Here is a 14,669-nt window from a genome sequence, read left to right as displayed (position 1 = left end):
TGGCCCGGAGATGTCCTGCTACAGAAAGGAAAAAAGTGCTTACTCATAGGGAGACGCGGTGCGATAGCGATTCGCTCGCTAATGGTAAGGGAAGCAGGCGGCAGGCAGGCAACCGGAGCCTCGTTCCTTCCCTGGGCCACCGCACCCCGTGGAGCCCGGGGGCCGGGGTGAGCCCGTGAGGTCACCCGAGGAGGGCGAGCGGGGGCTGGAGGCGTCGCCGGCGACCGGCTCCGGGATTTCCTGAGTCCGGAGCCGGCGGAGGAGGGGGGGAGGAGGGTGGCAGTAGCTGAAGAAGGACGACAGAGGGAAGTTAGGCGCTTGGTTTCCACTTCGGGGCCGCCGCCACGGAAGGGGAGAAGGGCAAGGGCTGGCGTCAAGGACTCCAGCCCAAGTTTGGCAACAAGTTAAGAGCAACTAGTGAGAAAACACCATCTCTCCAGTGAAAAGCAGAAAACGTGTTTGCGGCGGGCGGTGGTCGTGGGGAACACTCGGTCACTCCCACCCGTTCTTGATGCGAACGACCGCTTTGGCGCCCAAGGTCTAGGACAGAAATTTCTGCAGCCTCCCTCTCAGTCCCCCGCCTCCCGTGCCAGGCACGTTCCTGCCGAGGTTCCCGGAGATGCTCTCTCCTGGACCCACTCATGCCCACGCCCAGGGATCCCGCTCCCCTAGTGCCCTCCCGCGCCTGCAGAGCACTTACATAAAGTCGCAGAGTACCGGATCTGGCCAGACAGCCTCCAACCGACGCACTCAGACAACTTCTGCCGCTCGGAATTTTTGCGGCTGTGGTTCTAAAGCCAGCGCTCCCTCCCCTCCTGCCAGCCCCCTCCGCCCCTCGGCCGCCGCCATTGGCTCCGGTGGTGCTAGCAGTCAGCTGGGAACCAGGAAGGGGATTGGGCCACGAGCCTGTCACATCAACTGGGTGGGGAGTTGGGAGAATAGGCACCAGGATGGGCGCCCTGGAGGGATGGGGACTAACTCTGCGGCTGGGAGCGGAGATTGGTCCTCCGCTCTTGTTACTTCCCCTCCCTGGCTATGAAGAGATTAGAAGTCCTCAGAGCCTGGCTCGGGGACCACGTTCCAAAAAATCGTATGGAATAAACGAAGAGATGAGAATGTTGGAGCGAGAGTTTGAACGTCACCAAGCCCCTATTTAAGTCTCTGGAGAGTACAGTTTCAACACAGAATCGTAAAGAGAATCTCGGCATGGGAAGGGACTAGTAATACTAGTACTTAGTTTCTTCTGCTCCAATCAGCCTGTGTGCGGAACAACGCAGAGGGAAAACCTCAGCAATCTTCCCTTTCCAGCGAGGTCTAGGGAGCAGATATATGGACAGGACGAGGCTCTCATGTTTTTGGCTTCGTGCCCAAGTAAATTGTTGACCCAAATCACCTGTCTGGTCTGTTTGTCCATGCGGAAAGGAATGAGAGGTGGAGGTGGGAAGGGAAGGTGGAAATAACGTGGTTCCCACTCGTTTGACTGGAAATGGATGTCAATTTTCATCAGTCTCCTTTCACCAGAGAAAACTTGGAGACATGCTCCTGGTTCCCAGAGGACCCTTTCTTCTTCTTGGCCTCTGTGTCATAATTGACCTCTTTCATTAATACACGTGGAGGTTTCCCCTCCTTATTGTGCATTCCAATCCTTTGGCTCACTCCAGGTCCAAAATCAGCTCCAAGGACCAGAGTTTGACGGATTCTCCAGGGTCAGGTCAAGAGCTTGTGGCACAGCTGTAGAAGAGAAAGGCTAAGCCCTTTCCTGTTTCAGTCACAACCATTTTGTTCAGGAAATGTGTGCTTGGAAAGTTTTTTAAGAATTAAAAATTGGTTCACTTACTTCTCATTTTATATTCACTACGAAAATTGCTAAATTAAGAGTGGCCTGGGACTTCCCTGGCAGTCCAGTGGTTAAGACTTCCAATGCAGGAGGTATGTGTTCCATTCCTGGTCAGGGAACTAAGATCCCGCATGCCTCAGGGCGCGGCCAAAAAAAAAGAGTGGCCTGAAAATCGAATGATCTTGTCAAGGAACCCTCACTTCATCTGCTATTATGAATTTCCTTAGAGAAATTAACGTATAGTGAGTGCTGGCGCTTCTTGAATGGGCAGAAGAGGGGAGTTCATATACTGCCTAAAGGCTACACTAGCAGAGAAGGAATTGGCACTGGGAAAAAGGCTCATTAAATATTAATTAATGATTAACCAACTGGAAGAACATATGAAAGGCACAGAAAGGTGAAAAAGAAATGAGAGAGCAATCTGGCTATCGGAAATATTAAATTTCTGGTATGAGAGATTTTGTATTGGGTCAGGTTTGGGTCAGCACAAAAATACTGATTTCAACATGTTCGTGTTGTGTGGACTGTGAAGTGTACCGCCACACACATTTACGAGAGGATCCACAGTGAGATTTCTGGCTTTCAGTAATTGGCCCAAGGTTTGGTATGGTTTCTGGAATTCTTTACACAAAATTTCTAGATACACTAATACAGTACTTCAGTTTTCTACATTTTATGGCGTCTGTTAAGTCACCACTGAAGAGCTTCCACCTGCTTTAAAACTTAAATTTACAGACTTAGAATGTCTGTATGAAGGGACTGTGCAAGCTAAATTTTTGAGTATGGATATATTTGTCTCAATTACTTAACTTAGTATTCTATTTTAGTTTATTTTTCAAGTGTTAGAATTTAGAATAAGTCAAAATAGTAAGAATCCTATGCATATGCTATTTACACTTTCCTGTTTTTTTCTTTTCAAAAAAGCTTACATAGAAGCTTTACTTTATTTACTAACACTGATGTCAGAATTCAGTAAGAGTTTGTGGTCAAGAAATGTCACTTTAATGGAAGTACAGTGGTCACAGTTTCAAAGCCACAGGGTGCCCAGGTAATGGCACTGTGTCTCAGTGCCTCGGTAGTTTCCAACAGATAAAACTTGCCCTATTTGGATGCTGGTTGAGATTCCTGTTTAACAAGCTCAACAAAGTAGAACTCCATTTTAATGAATACTGCTATGATAGCCATCTTGATGTAACTAAGCTACTTTCGTGTTACGCAAAATCTAAAAGTCCTTTTCAGAGGCTAACATTTTGCTCTAAGAAAGGAGCCTCAGACTCAAAGCTCTATTCAAACTGCATTTCTTTCTGATCTATCACACCATCAATTTAAGCCATATAGGATCATTCACAAAGTAACCCAAAGTTGGTAGTTTTCCTATCTATATAAAGAGGCTTGCAGGGACTTCCCTGGTGGTCCAGTGGGTAGGACTCTGCGCTCCCAACGCAGGGGACCCGGTTTGATCCCTGGTAGGGGAACTGGATCCTACATGTATGCCACAGCTAGGAGTTTACATGCCGCAACTAAGAAGGCTGCATGCAGCAACTAAAAGATCCTGTATGCCAGAACTAAAAGATCCCGCGTGCCTCAACTAAGACCCGGCGCAGCTAAAATAAATAAATAAATATTAAAAAAAAAAGAGACTTGCACAGCTGGTCTTCAGGGTTCCTTTCAGAAGCTCAAAGGCAGATCATAGGGCCTAATTCATCTTTTAAAAACTGAGTTATAATTAACATACAATATTATATTAGTTTCACGTGTACATGTTGATTTGATACTTTTATATGAGATGATCATCACAATAAGTCCACTTACCATCAATCACTATACAAGTTGTTATAATATTATTGACTATATTCCGTACGTGTACCTTACATTCCTGTGACATTTATTTTATAGCTGGAAGTTTGTACCTTTTATTCCCCTTCACCTATTTCACTCATTCCCCCATGCCTCCTCCATTCTGGCAACTACCAGTTTGTTCTCTGTATCTCTGAGTCTGTTTCTGTTTTGTTTTGTTTGTTCGTTTGTTCTGCTTTTTAGATTCCACATATAAGTGAAGTCATACGGTATTTGTTTTTCTCTATCTGGCTTATTTCTCTTAGCATAATACCCTCCAGGTCCATCCATGTTGCCACAGATGGCAAGATTTCACTCTTCTTTATGGCTGAGTAATATTCCACTGTATGTATGTACATCACATCTTCTTTATCCATCCCTCTATTAATGGGTACTTGGGTTGCTTCCATATCTTGGCTATTGTAAATAATGCTGCAGTAAACATAGGAATGCATATATCTTTTCAAATTAGTGTTTTTGTTTTCTTTGGATAAATACCCAGAAGTGGAATTGCTGGATTGTATGTTAGTTCTATTTTTAGCTTTTTGAGGCACCTCCATAGTGTTCTCCATAGTGGCTGTATCAATTTACATTCCCACCAACAGTGCAAGAGGGTTCCCTTTTCTCCACACCCTCTCCAGCATTTATTGTTTCTAGATTTTTTGATGATGGCCATTCTGACTGGTGTGAGGTGATACCTCACTGTAGTTTTGATTTGCATTTCTCTAATGATTAGTGATGTTGAGCATTCTTTCATGTGTTTGTTGACAATCTGTATATCTTCTTTGGAGAAATGTCTATTTAGGTCCTCTGCTCATTTTTGGATTGGGTTGTTTGTTTTTTTGATATTGAGCTGCATGAGCTGCTTGTATATTTTGGAGACTAATCCTTTGCCAGTTGCTTAATTTGCAAATATTTTCTCCCATTCTGAGGGTTGTCCTTTCATCTTTTTTATGGTTTCCTTTGCTATGCAAAAGCTTTTAAGTTTCATTAGGTCCCATTTGTTTATTTTTATTTCCATTTCTCTAGGAGGTGGGTCAAAAAGGATCTTGCTGTGATTTATGTCATAGAGTGCTCTGCCTAGGTTTTCCTCTAAGAGTTTTATAGTGTCTGGCCTTACATTTAGGTCTTTAATCTATTTTGAGTTTATTTTTGTGTATGGTGTTAGGGAGTGTTCTAATTTCATTCTTTTACATGTAGCTGTCCAGTTTTCCCAGCACCACTTATTGAAGAGGCTATCTTTTCTCCATTGTATATTCTTGCCTCCTTTATCAAAGATAAGGTGACCATATGTGTGTGGGTTTATCTCTGGGCTTTCTACCCTGTTCCATTGATCTATATTTCTGTTTTTGTGCCAGTACCATATTGTTTTGATTACTGTAGCTTTGTAGTATAGTCTGAAGTCCAGGAGCCTGATTACTCCAGCTCCATTTTTCTTTCTCAAGATTGTTTTGGCTATTTGGGGTCTTTTATGTTTCCATACAAACTGTGCAATTTTTTGTTCTAGTTCTGTGAAAAATGCCATTGGTAGTTTGATAGGGATTGCATTGAATCTGTAGATTGCTTTGGGTAGTATAGCTAGTCATTTTCACAATGTTGATTCTTCCAATCCAAGAACATGGTATATCTCTCCATCTGTTTGTATCATCTTTAATTTCTTTCATCAGTGTCTTATAGTTTTCTGCATACAGGTCTTTTGTCTCCTTAGGTAGGTTTATTCCTAGGTATTTTATTCTTTAATTGCAATGGTAAATGGGAGTGTTTCCTTAATTTCTCTTTCAGATTTTTTATCATTAGTGTATAGGAATGCAAGAGATTTCTGTGCATTAATTTTGTGTCCTGCTACTCTACCAAATTCATTGATTAGCTCTAGAAGTTTTCTGGTAGCATCTTTAGAATTCTCTATGTATAGTATCATGTCATCTGCAAACGGTGACAGTTTTACTTCTTCTTTTCTGATTTGGATTCCTTTTATTTCTTTTTCTTCTCTGATTGCTGTGGCTAAAACTTCCAAAACTATGTTGAATAATAGTTAGCCTATTATTCTTGATTGTTTGATTCTCAAATATGTTAGGCCAGATTTTAGTGAATTTAAAAGTGTCTGTGTGCATAAGAGCATGTTTGTGTGTGTGTGTGTGTGTGTGTGAGAGAGAGAGAGAGAGAGAGAGAGAGAGAGAGAGAGAGAGAGAGAGACTATAATATGATTTTTAAATGCTATTAGTATTTGAAGGCAGATGGATGGATCAAGACACTGAAAAAGGAGCTTTCACCACATAGGTCATTGGTTAAATACTATAAATATTTGAGTCTGTGTCTACTAAACAAACAAAATGTGACTTTAAAAAGAGATTGACAGAGTTATAACATAGATGAACTTTGAAAATATTATGCTAAGTGAAAGGAGCCAGTTACAAAAGACCACATATTGTATGATTCTATTTATCTGAAATGTACAAAAAGGGAATATCCATAGAGACAGAAAGTAGATTCATTGTTGCTGGGAGCTGGGGTGGGGAGGGGTGAATGTGAAGGAAAATGGGGAGTTACTGCTGATGGGGTTCCCTTTTGGGGCCATGAAAATGTTCTAAAATAAACTGATGGTTGCACAACTCTGTAAATACACTAAAAACCATTGAATTGTACCATTTAAGCAGGTGAATTGTATGGTGTTGTGAATTATATCTCAATAAAGCTGGTATTAAAAAAGAGATTGACACAATTAGGCTGCTTAAGCACAGGAAAACCACACTAGTGAAGATATGGCATGTGACGGCAGGAAACAAGTATAGAAAGGATCTGTATTGCAAGAGGCAAACTAAACTCAGAAATCAAAAGGGCCTTGGTAGATAAAGTCATCTACCTCTTGTTCAGCATGATCCCTTGTTTGCCACTGTCATTGCAAGAAGGACAAAGTGCTTCAATTTACCACAAAAGAGATTTCAACACTGCAAAAACATTTGATTTCAACAAATCAAATAAGCCAGAAACAGAAGCTGGATAGCAAAAAAAAAAAAAAAAAAAAAGATATATTTCTTCTCTGATACTTTTAGAAAGGTTTAAGTAATCATGTGACTATACTGGTTTAGGGATTATATCATGCCAATGTTTTCATAACTAATTGCAGTCAGAAAGATAATTGGACATTTGGTCTAAATAACCAAGAGTTTCCTTATAAAATGTCACAGAAGGGCTGAGGACAAGAAGTTTCATTTTGAACCAACAAACATCTCTTTGATAATTCAGAACCAAGAATGCATCCACTGGTTTGTTTCTTCATCAATGTCATAGGGTCACCTGAACAAGGGTGTAAATAGAGTGTAAACCTGTCCATTCAGAGAGGATTCCCTTTCACACACTGGCACCATTATAGTAAGATACATCTCATCTAGTGGATGGAATGGAGTAGGCCTAGAAGTAACTAAGCTTAAGTAAACTTTAAATTTTTTTTAAGTATTTGGGAGTCTTCAGGAAAGTACACCATGTGAAATGAGATCAGACTCGTAGGAATATTCTAAGTCAGGAGTCAAAAACATTGTCTACAAAGGGCCAGATAGTAAATATTTTTGGCACACAGGCCATATAGTCTCTGGTACAACTACTCAACTTGGCTGTTAAGAGTACAGAAGCAGCCACAGACAATAAGTAAACAAATGGCCTTGGTGATGTGCCAATAAAGCTTTATTTACAAAAACAAGCAGCAACAGGTTGGGCCTGGAGCAGCTTAGTTTGCTGACTCCATCTGGGTTCCTGTGCTTGCCCCAATTTGGACTTGGTATCCGGGTGGAGTTGTGTTCTTAAAGGGGTATATTTACGTTAGAATTGGTTCATGACTGAAGATATGAAACAGATTAAGATAGAAATTAGCTCCTTTGCACATTACAATCTTAGGTCTTTACAATCTTTAATACCAAGCAACTGATGGATAGCTGTATTCTACTCTCATTTCTTTATCACTATTCAAATTTGAATGTAATCACAATTGCGGAATTCCACGGGGGTGGGGGGAATGACAACTACAGCTACCTCTTATTGAGCTCCTGCTATGTGGCAGGACTTGTACTAGGAACTTTATGTATATTATCTCATTTAAGGCTAATAACTATTCCATGAATGGAAGTGTTATTATCCCCATATTCAAATGAGAAAATAAGGCTTATAGAATTAATTAGTAACTTTTGCCCAAGATCATTTGGCTTGTAATGTAGAAGCTGGAAGGTACAGGAGTGGGGAGGAGATATTCCATCTCATATCTGACTCTACAGCCTGTGAATAGAACCATAGGATATTACAGGAAACGTTCACTGTACTTTATCCCAAAAAATAAAGCATGGGGGCTTCCCTGGTGGTGCAATGGTTGAGAGTCCGCCTGCCGATGCAGGGGACGCGGGTTCTTGCCCTGGTCTGGGAAGATCCCACATGCCGCGGAGTGGCTAGGCCCGTGAGCCATGGCCGCTGAGCCTGCGTGTCCGGAGCCTGTGCTCCGCAATGGGAGAGGCCACAACAGTGAGAGGCCCGCGTACCGCAATAAATAAATAAATAAATAAAGCATGGGAATGCAGCTGATGATTTTACCTTTCTTCTCAATTCCATGGAAAATTGGTTAGCCCACTAGTGGTAAATCTCATTGATAAGCAGGCATGTTTATTACACTTATGCCTAACCTAATGTTGACGGTGTATAGTAGCATGTATTTATTTTTATAATTCTACACATCGTGCTTTCTTTCCACCAAATGACACTGTCACCTTTGAAGAGTAAGTCAGTGGATCCGTGAAATAGAAATTCATGCCAATGGCAGCAGGAAAAATATAATTCTGTCTTCCTCTTAAGCAATATTTTAGGTGATGTCCAGGATTAATAACATAGATATTTTAGGACTCTGAAGACTGGAAATAAAGAGAGTTTATTTTCAGGCTATATTCTACAGGATATTAAAATATAGGATAGTTTCAGTGAAAAGCTTAGTCAACAGTTATTTGTTACAAACAGAAAACAACAGATATTCAGTTTATCCTCTAGGCAGGATATAGACAGAGGCCTAATTTATCAAATTTTCCAGAAAATATACTATTATAGCCCAACTTGTCCTACCTGATGAACTCTGAATTACGAGTCACATAAATCGTGTGTCGGAGGGAGGTAGTTTTAAACAAATGAAATATATTTCAACATAAATGTGTTGATAACAAAACACCCATAGCATATGGCCGACATTTTCTTTAATTTGTTTAATATAGGGTCTCCTGAAGCATCACATTTAAAAACTAAAATAGAGATTGGGATTGACATATATACACTAATATGTATAAAATGGATAACTAATAAGAACTTGCTGTATAAAAAAATAAATAAAATTCAAAAAAATAAAATAATTTGAGAATGAAAATCATAGAATTTTTGTGTTAGAAGGAACATTATAGACCATCTCCCTCACTTTACTGATTAGTAAAACAGAGGCCCACAGGAGCAAAATGACTTGCCGTAATCTTTTGGTTCTTTCAAAGTCCTTTTATAGTTACCTTACCAGATGGCATTTTCAGGATTATAATCTTCTTTCTATGTAATTCAATTTTAAGTGTGGATTTGCAAATATGCTAGATAATGATGTATTCCAGTGACCCTGCCTTAACTCAGGCCATGTAGCAGGATAGAGTCCCTTCCAGCTGTCAGTTTCCTGGAGAAGGGAAGTCAACAATAAGGTACTACCTGAGTGTACCCAAATAGCAGGTAGGGTGTAAGTGGGTCTCCAAAACCTTGCACTTACAGAGCAAAAGTAGGGCCGGGACTGACCAAGATCAGGAACCCTGTCAACCAAAAGAAATGCAAAATCCAAGTTTTAAGGACCCAGTCCAAGATGAGGGCTTGACAAGGAGGCAAGGGGAGGCAAGTGAAGACAAGGAAAACCTGAATAGCAGCTCAGCATAGAGATGATTTGCTGGTTTTGAGACAGTGCCCCCTACAGGTCACACGATGCAAAGATCCCTTGTTCCGACTACTTTTTTAAGTCGGCTCTCTAATTAATTAGTCTGATTCTAAGAGGCATGAAAGTCAGTACATTATTCCTGGGGAAGCTGGAGTAAATTATTCACAACAGGAGGAACAATTCAATGTCTGCAAAGAGGTCACTTGACAGGTCATTCTGCGCCACAATGGAAAGACTTCACCTAGTTTGCCTCTTTAATTCTCATTTCCCCCTTTCCTTATTGTTGAGTATACAAAAGTCCTTCTCTTCTGTTAAAGGAGGGCAAGCCCTTTCTCTTCAAATCTGAGAAACAGATTCTAGGCTTATTTATCCTTTCCAGTTTCTTTGTTACCTTGTCTGAAGCAGGTACTTCTCAGTCAGTACATGACTTAATCATTCTGGATCAGTGTAAATTTCAAGAGCAGAAAACCCACCAAGGAGAGAGGCATAGGTTAACAGATTGCAAAGGGTTGGCAGTACTTCCTTTAAACCCAGATATGAATACCAGCCTCTCCTACCTCCCAGTGACATATGATTATGCGTTAGAGCTCCCCAGATGCACAGAACGGATGGATGTGCCAGACTAGAAGCAGTCGTTCGGGAGTCTTTCGTCTTTAAAATTTAACTTGAAATATTTAAAATAGTAATAGATATCATTCTTTTTACCAGAAATGATTCAGAACATTAAGGTCTTTTCTCAATCTTACTTTCCGTTTTGAAGTAAATATAAATTTCTCAAAAATGAACCAATACTTCCATTAGTATTTTTTTTTTTTTTTTGTGGAGGAAAGAAAATCCTCTGAAGGTTTGGAACAGCTCAGCCTCCAAAGTTCAGGCCAGAAAAGTGGACTAATTGAATGCTTATCGGTAGTAGTATAATTTTTTCCAAATGTCTCATAGAGTTTTGGGGTTTTTTTTAATATATTTATTTATTTATTTATGTCTGCATTGGGTCTTTGTTGCTGTGTGCGGGCTTCCTCTAGTTGTGGCGAAGGGGGCTACTCTTTGTTGCAGTGTGTGGGCTTCTCATTGCGGTGGCTTCTCTTGTTGCGGACCACAGGCTCTAGGCGTGCGGGTTTCCGTAGTTGTGGCACGCGGGCTCAGTAGTTGTGGCTCGCGGGCTTAGTTGCTCCGTGGCATGTGGGATCTTCCGGACTTTCCGGACCAGGAATCAGACCCGTGTCCCCTGTATTGGCAGGCAGATTCTTAACCACTGTGCCACCAGGGAAGTCCCTCATAGAGCTTTATAAATAATTAGAAGTACGGTGCGTTGTGACCACCTAGAGGGGTGGGATAGGGAGGGTGGGAGGGAGGCTCAAGAGGGAGGGGATATGAGGATATATGTATACATATAGCTGATTCACTTTGTTATACAGCAGAAACTAACATAACATTGTAAAGCAATTATACTCCAATAAAGATGTTTAAAAAATTCTGTTTCTAAAAGGGAAATTGATATATAAATTACAAAACTGTGTATGAAAGGATAAAGTATTATCGAAATCCAAAAAATGCATAACCATTAGTAGGTTTTTTTTCAATTACTTAAAATTTTAAAATGAAAGTGCCATGCTCAGAGCTAATTTCTGTGTTTTCAGTTATTCCTATTAAAAGCCATTAAATTAATTATAATGCTTTGATGCTTCATGGAAGCTAAATATTTGCTTAAACATTAACATCTACAATCTTAAAACCGACATCTTAAATCTCAGTACAGGGGACAATTCTTTCCCATGATCACTAAGATAGGTCATTTCAATTACTGCCCTGAAGGCTTAATAGAAATCCTATGAAACTGGTGGCTTGCTCCACACAACAACTTAATCTTTATTGCAAAACACTTTCTTTTGTAACACTTCTTAATACATTTATAGATCATTTAATGAGATTTAATTTTATAAGTAATGAATTTTCAAGGTGTATGCACAATTTGGCAATGGTTTTTGGAAAATGAAAACATGAGATTATATAAATACAATATAGTTATGATGCAACATGAAGGTTGTGGTTTTTATTTGGTATCCTCATATTTGCTTCAGACAGCTGTTCCCTGCTCCTCGGTTGGGTTCGGGCATATTGTCTGGAAAGCTGGGTGATAAATGTTCATGGTGTTTTAACGTAATTGTAAGTAAAAAATGGTTGCATTGAGAATCAATTTTAATTCTTTCTTGGTTTGTTTTCCTCTCAACATTGCGGGGTCATAAGTTTCTAAAAACTTTAAAAAGTTATTATTATACCTGTTCCAGGATCTTCTTGAAAAGGCACAAAAAGGAATTATTTCTCCTTTTCTAAAATTGAATGCAAATGATCAGATATATAAACCTTAACATGCAAATTAGTGAAACATTCCACAGATTGTCTGCCGCCACTTCTCACCCCACCCACGCATTCCCTCATATTCTAGCTAAACCAACTATTTCATCATTTCCCAAATATGCCTGTATACCTATATAATCCACTTTTGACAGTGGAATAGAAAACGTGTATTTAAGGAGAGTCAGAACTTGGTTTGAATCTGTCCCTTGCTATCTGTGTGGCTTTGAGAAAGTTATTTAGTCTCTGTCTGCCTTGGTATACTCATAAGAAAATTCAGAGGATTAACACTTGAGCACAGTGCCAGGTATATAGCATGTGCTCAATTAGTTGTTATTGAATGAAGGATCAAATATAACATAAATAAAGTATCGGTACGTAGTACATCTATCATTTACCCTCTGTTCCTCTGTGAGGTCTGCTTTCATGTTCCTTTTTAACCTAGCAGGTCCCTAACCATCCTTCAAGTCCTGTATCAAATGACATCTTTGGAGATGACTTCTCCAGCCCCTACAAGGCAGAGCTAATGGTTCTATCTCTGCACTCTCACAACATCTCATACTTAGCTCCCAGAGCATGGTGCTGTCATTGTTGTCTATGTCTCCGACCAGGTATAGGGAGCTCTTTGAGGGCAGTGATTCCACCTTATTGGGCTTTGTGTCCCTAGTTTCTAAGTCCCAGGTACATAATAGAGCAAATAAATGTTTGATGAAAGATGAAGAAGAGGCTGAGTTGTCTGCCAAAGCTTTTTACTAGAATGTAAGATTGGACTAAACTTCTGAATTCACATATTCCCCACATCCCCAGTAGACCATGAAATCTAAGGGAAGGCCCCTTGCTTTGTATTTGCAGTGCTGACACAGTATCTGGCTCAATAAATGTCTGTTGAATTAATGTAGGCAAAATCCATCTTTAGAGCTCTTTCACCCATTCTTTTCCATTATTTGAGTAACTCTCTTCCCCCACTTCATAGGATCCCTACAATATCTGCCTTTGCTTGTGTGCTCTCAGTCTCTGATTTCTTTCCCTAAGTACCAATGGATAGGTTTGAATTAGATAAACTCATCACTGTTAATGTGTTATTAGCTAACTCCTTGCCATCCCTCCCAATCAGTAAATGTCCTGGCGAATGGTAGTATATCAGGACAGCCAGTTTCAAGGGGTTAGGGGAGGGGAGATTTGGATGCATAATCCTTAAAATATCTTTCAAATTACACTGTATACAGTGACTACTCAGTGTGTTAATTGGCATGTCTAGCCCTGGACAGAGGTTCGATAAATTAGATATCGAACTGAAATCCCTCAGTTCTGAACCTATCCTTTTAAACATGAAGAATTAAACTCCCTTTTAAACATGGAGAATTAAACTCACCAAGTCTAATTCCCCACTTTGAGTTTGGGAATGCTCAAGTAGTGACCTCCTGTGGAGCTGGGAGAAAAATCTTGGCTCTAACTCCCTTCCAGATTACCTGAAGTGACCCCCACTTAGTTTTCATTTGCCCAGTAACCAAGAAGGGACCATTTTCCATGCTGATTTTAATATGAAGAAATTTGGGCTCTGGGTGGGTATTCAGCTAGCAAGTAGTGTACCAGAATTATCTCTGTCCCATCAGTCTATCAAGCATGATACAAACAAAATTAATATGGATGCCTAAGATTCTTTGGTATTTTCTCCTGCAAAGTTGGTCTTTGATGGGTCGGGTCAAGTATCCCAGCCTGTGTCATCTTCCTTTTCAGTCTTTTACTTACCAAAACTAACCCCTGTCCAACCATTCAACTGTCAAGGAAGGAATATGACATTTCTCTTATGATTACAATTTAAATATCTTGAAGGAAAGTCTTTTCTGTTAAAAAAAAAAAAGAACAACAAAAAACTCAGAAGTGTTAATGGTGTTACGTTGGTCAATTCGGGTACCAGATTGTACAAGGAGAAGTGTTTTGGTCTAAGACTCCTAAATTAGAATATAGTTAGACAAGGATTGTTAGTAAAAATTTCCTTTTGCTTTATCCTGATAATTGTTTTATTTTCCTTCAGACATCTGTTCCCAGAGACTGTTGCCTTGAGTCCATATCCCCCTCTTTCAATTAAGGAGACAGATAAGCAGTTGTCTTCAGAATATAAGGTCACTGGCATTCCATAAATGGATTCCAGTGCCTGCTACAGAAACAAGTGGTGAATGTTCTCTGTCACTTGCAAACTATAAATTAATTAAGTTGACAACTTTTCCTTCTTTATGTTATGCTTTCAGAGGGACTTTTGAAATACCATTTGTTGCATTTTCTGATTATAAAAGTAATGTATGGTCATTGTAGAGAATTGATAGTACAGAAAAGTACTAAGAGGAGAATAAAAATCTCAACACCCAGATATAACAGCTGTTAGCATTTTGATGTAGTTATTTACAGCTTTTTAATGTGCATATAAAATATTTTAAAAGAAAATTGGGATCATATTATATATACAATGCTATATCTTGGCTTTTCAAAGTGTCCTTACATCTGAAACATTTTCAAGAACCATTAAGTATTTGAAAACACCAGTTTAAATTGTTATATAACATTTTGTCATATGAATATACCACGGGCTGTTTATTAAAAATAACATGCTTTTATGGTTGGACATTCAGTGTGAGTCCAATTTTTCCATCTTAAAAATAATTCTGTAATCTTTGAATTTCTGATTGTTTCATTAGAGTGGAATCCTACAAAGGAACTTACTGG

General features: G+C 39.7%; 2 protein-coding genes across 3 annotated transcripts in view; one reads left to right on the top strand and one right to left on the bottom strand.

Moving 5' to 3' along the window:
- PLS3 (plastin 3) overlaps nucleotides 1-848 on the bottom strand; it is a 92,440-nt gene extending 91,592 nt beyond the window's left edge. The window contains exon 1 of one of the 2 annotated variants that reach the window (XM_004283976.3): nucleotides 701-848. The gene's annotated coding sequence lies outside the window, so the exon portion shown is untranslated. Of the gene's footprint in view, nucleotides 1-43; nucleotides 63-700 lie in introns of those variants that run through there. The other variant, XM_033413345.2, reaches the window with a different exon arrangement.
- LOC117198175 (uncharacterized) overlaps nucleotides 1-14,669 on the top strand; it is an 84,603-nt gene that overhangs the window by 2,140 nt on the left and 67,794 nt on the right. The window lies entirely within an intron of this gene.

The sequence above is a fragment of the Orcinus orca genome, chromosome X (assembly GCF_937001465.1).
Source record: "Orcinus orca chromosome X, mOrcOrc1.1, whole genome shotgun sequence".
Lineage (NCBI taxonomy): Eukaryota > Metazoa > Chordata > Mammalia > Artiodactyla > Delphinidae > Orcinus > Orcinus orca.
The sequence above is the reverse complement of the archived record's forward strand: the minus strand, read 5'-3'. Positions and strand labels throughout refer to the sequence as shown.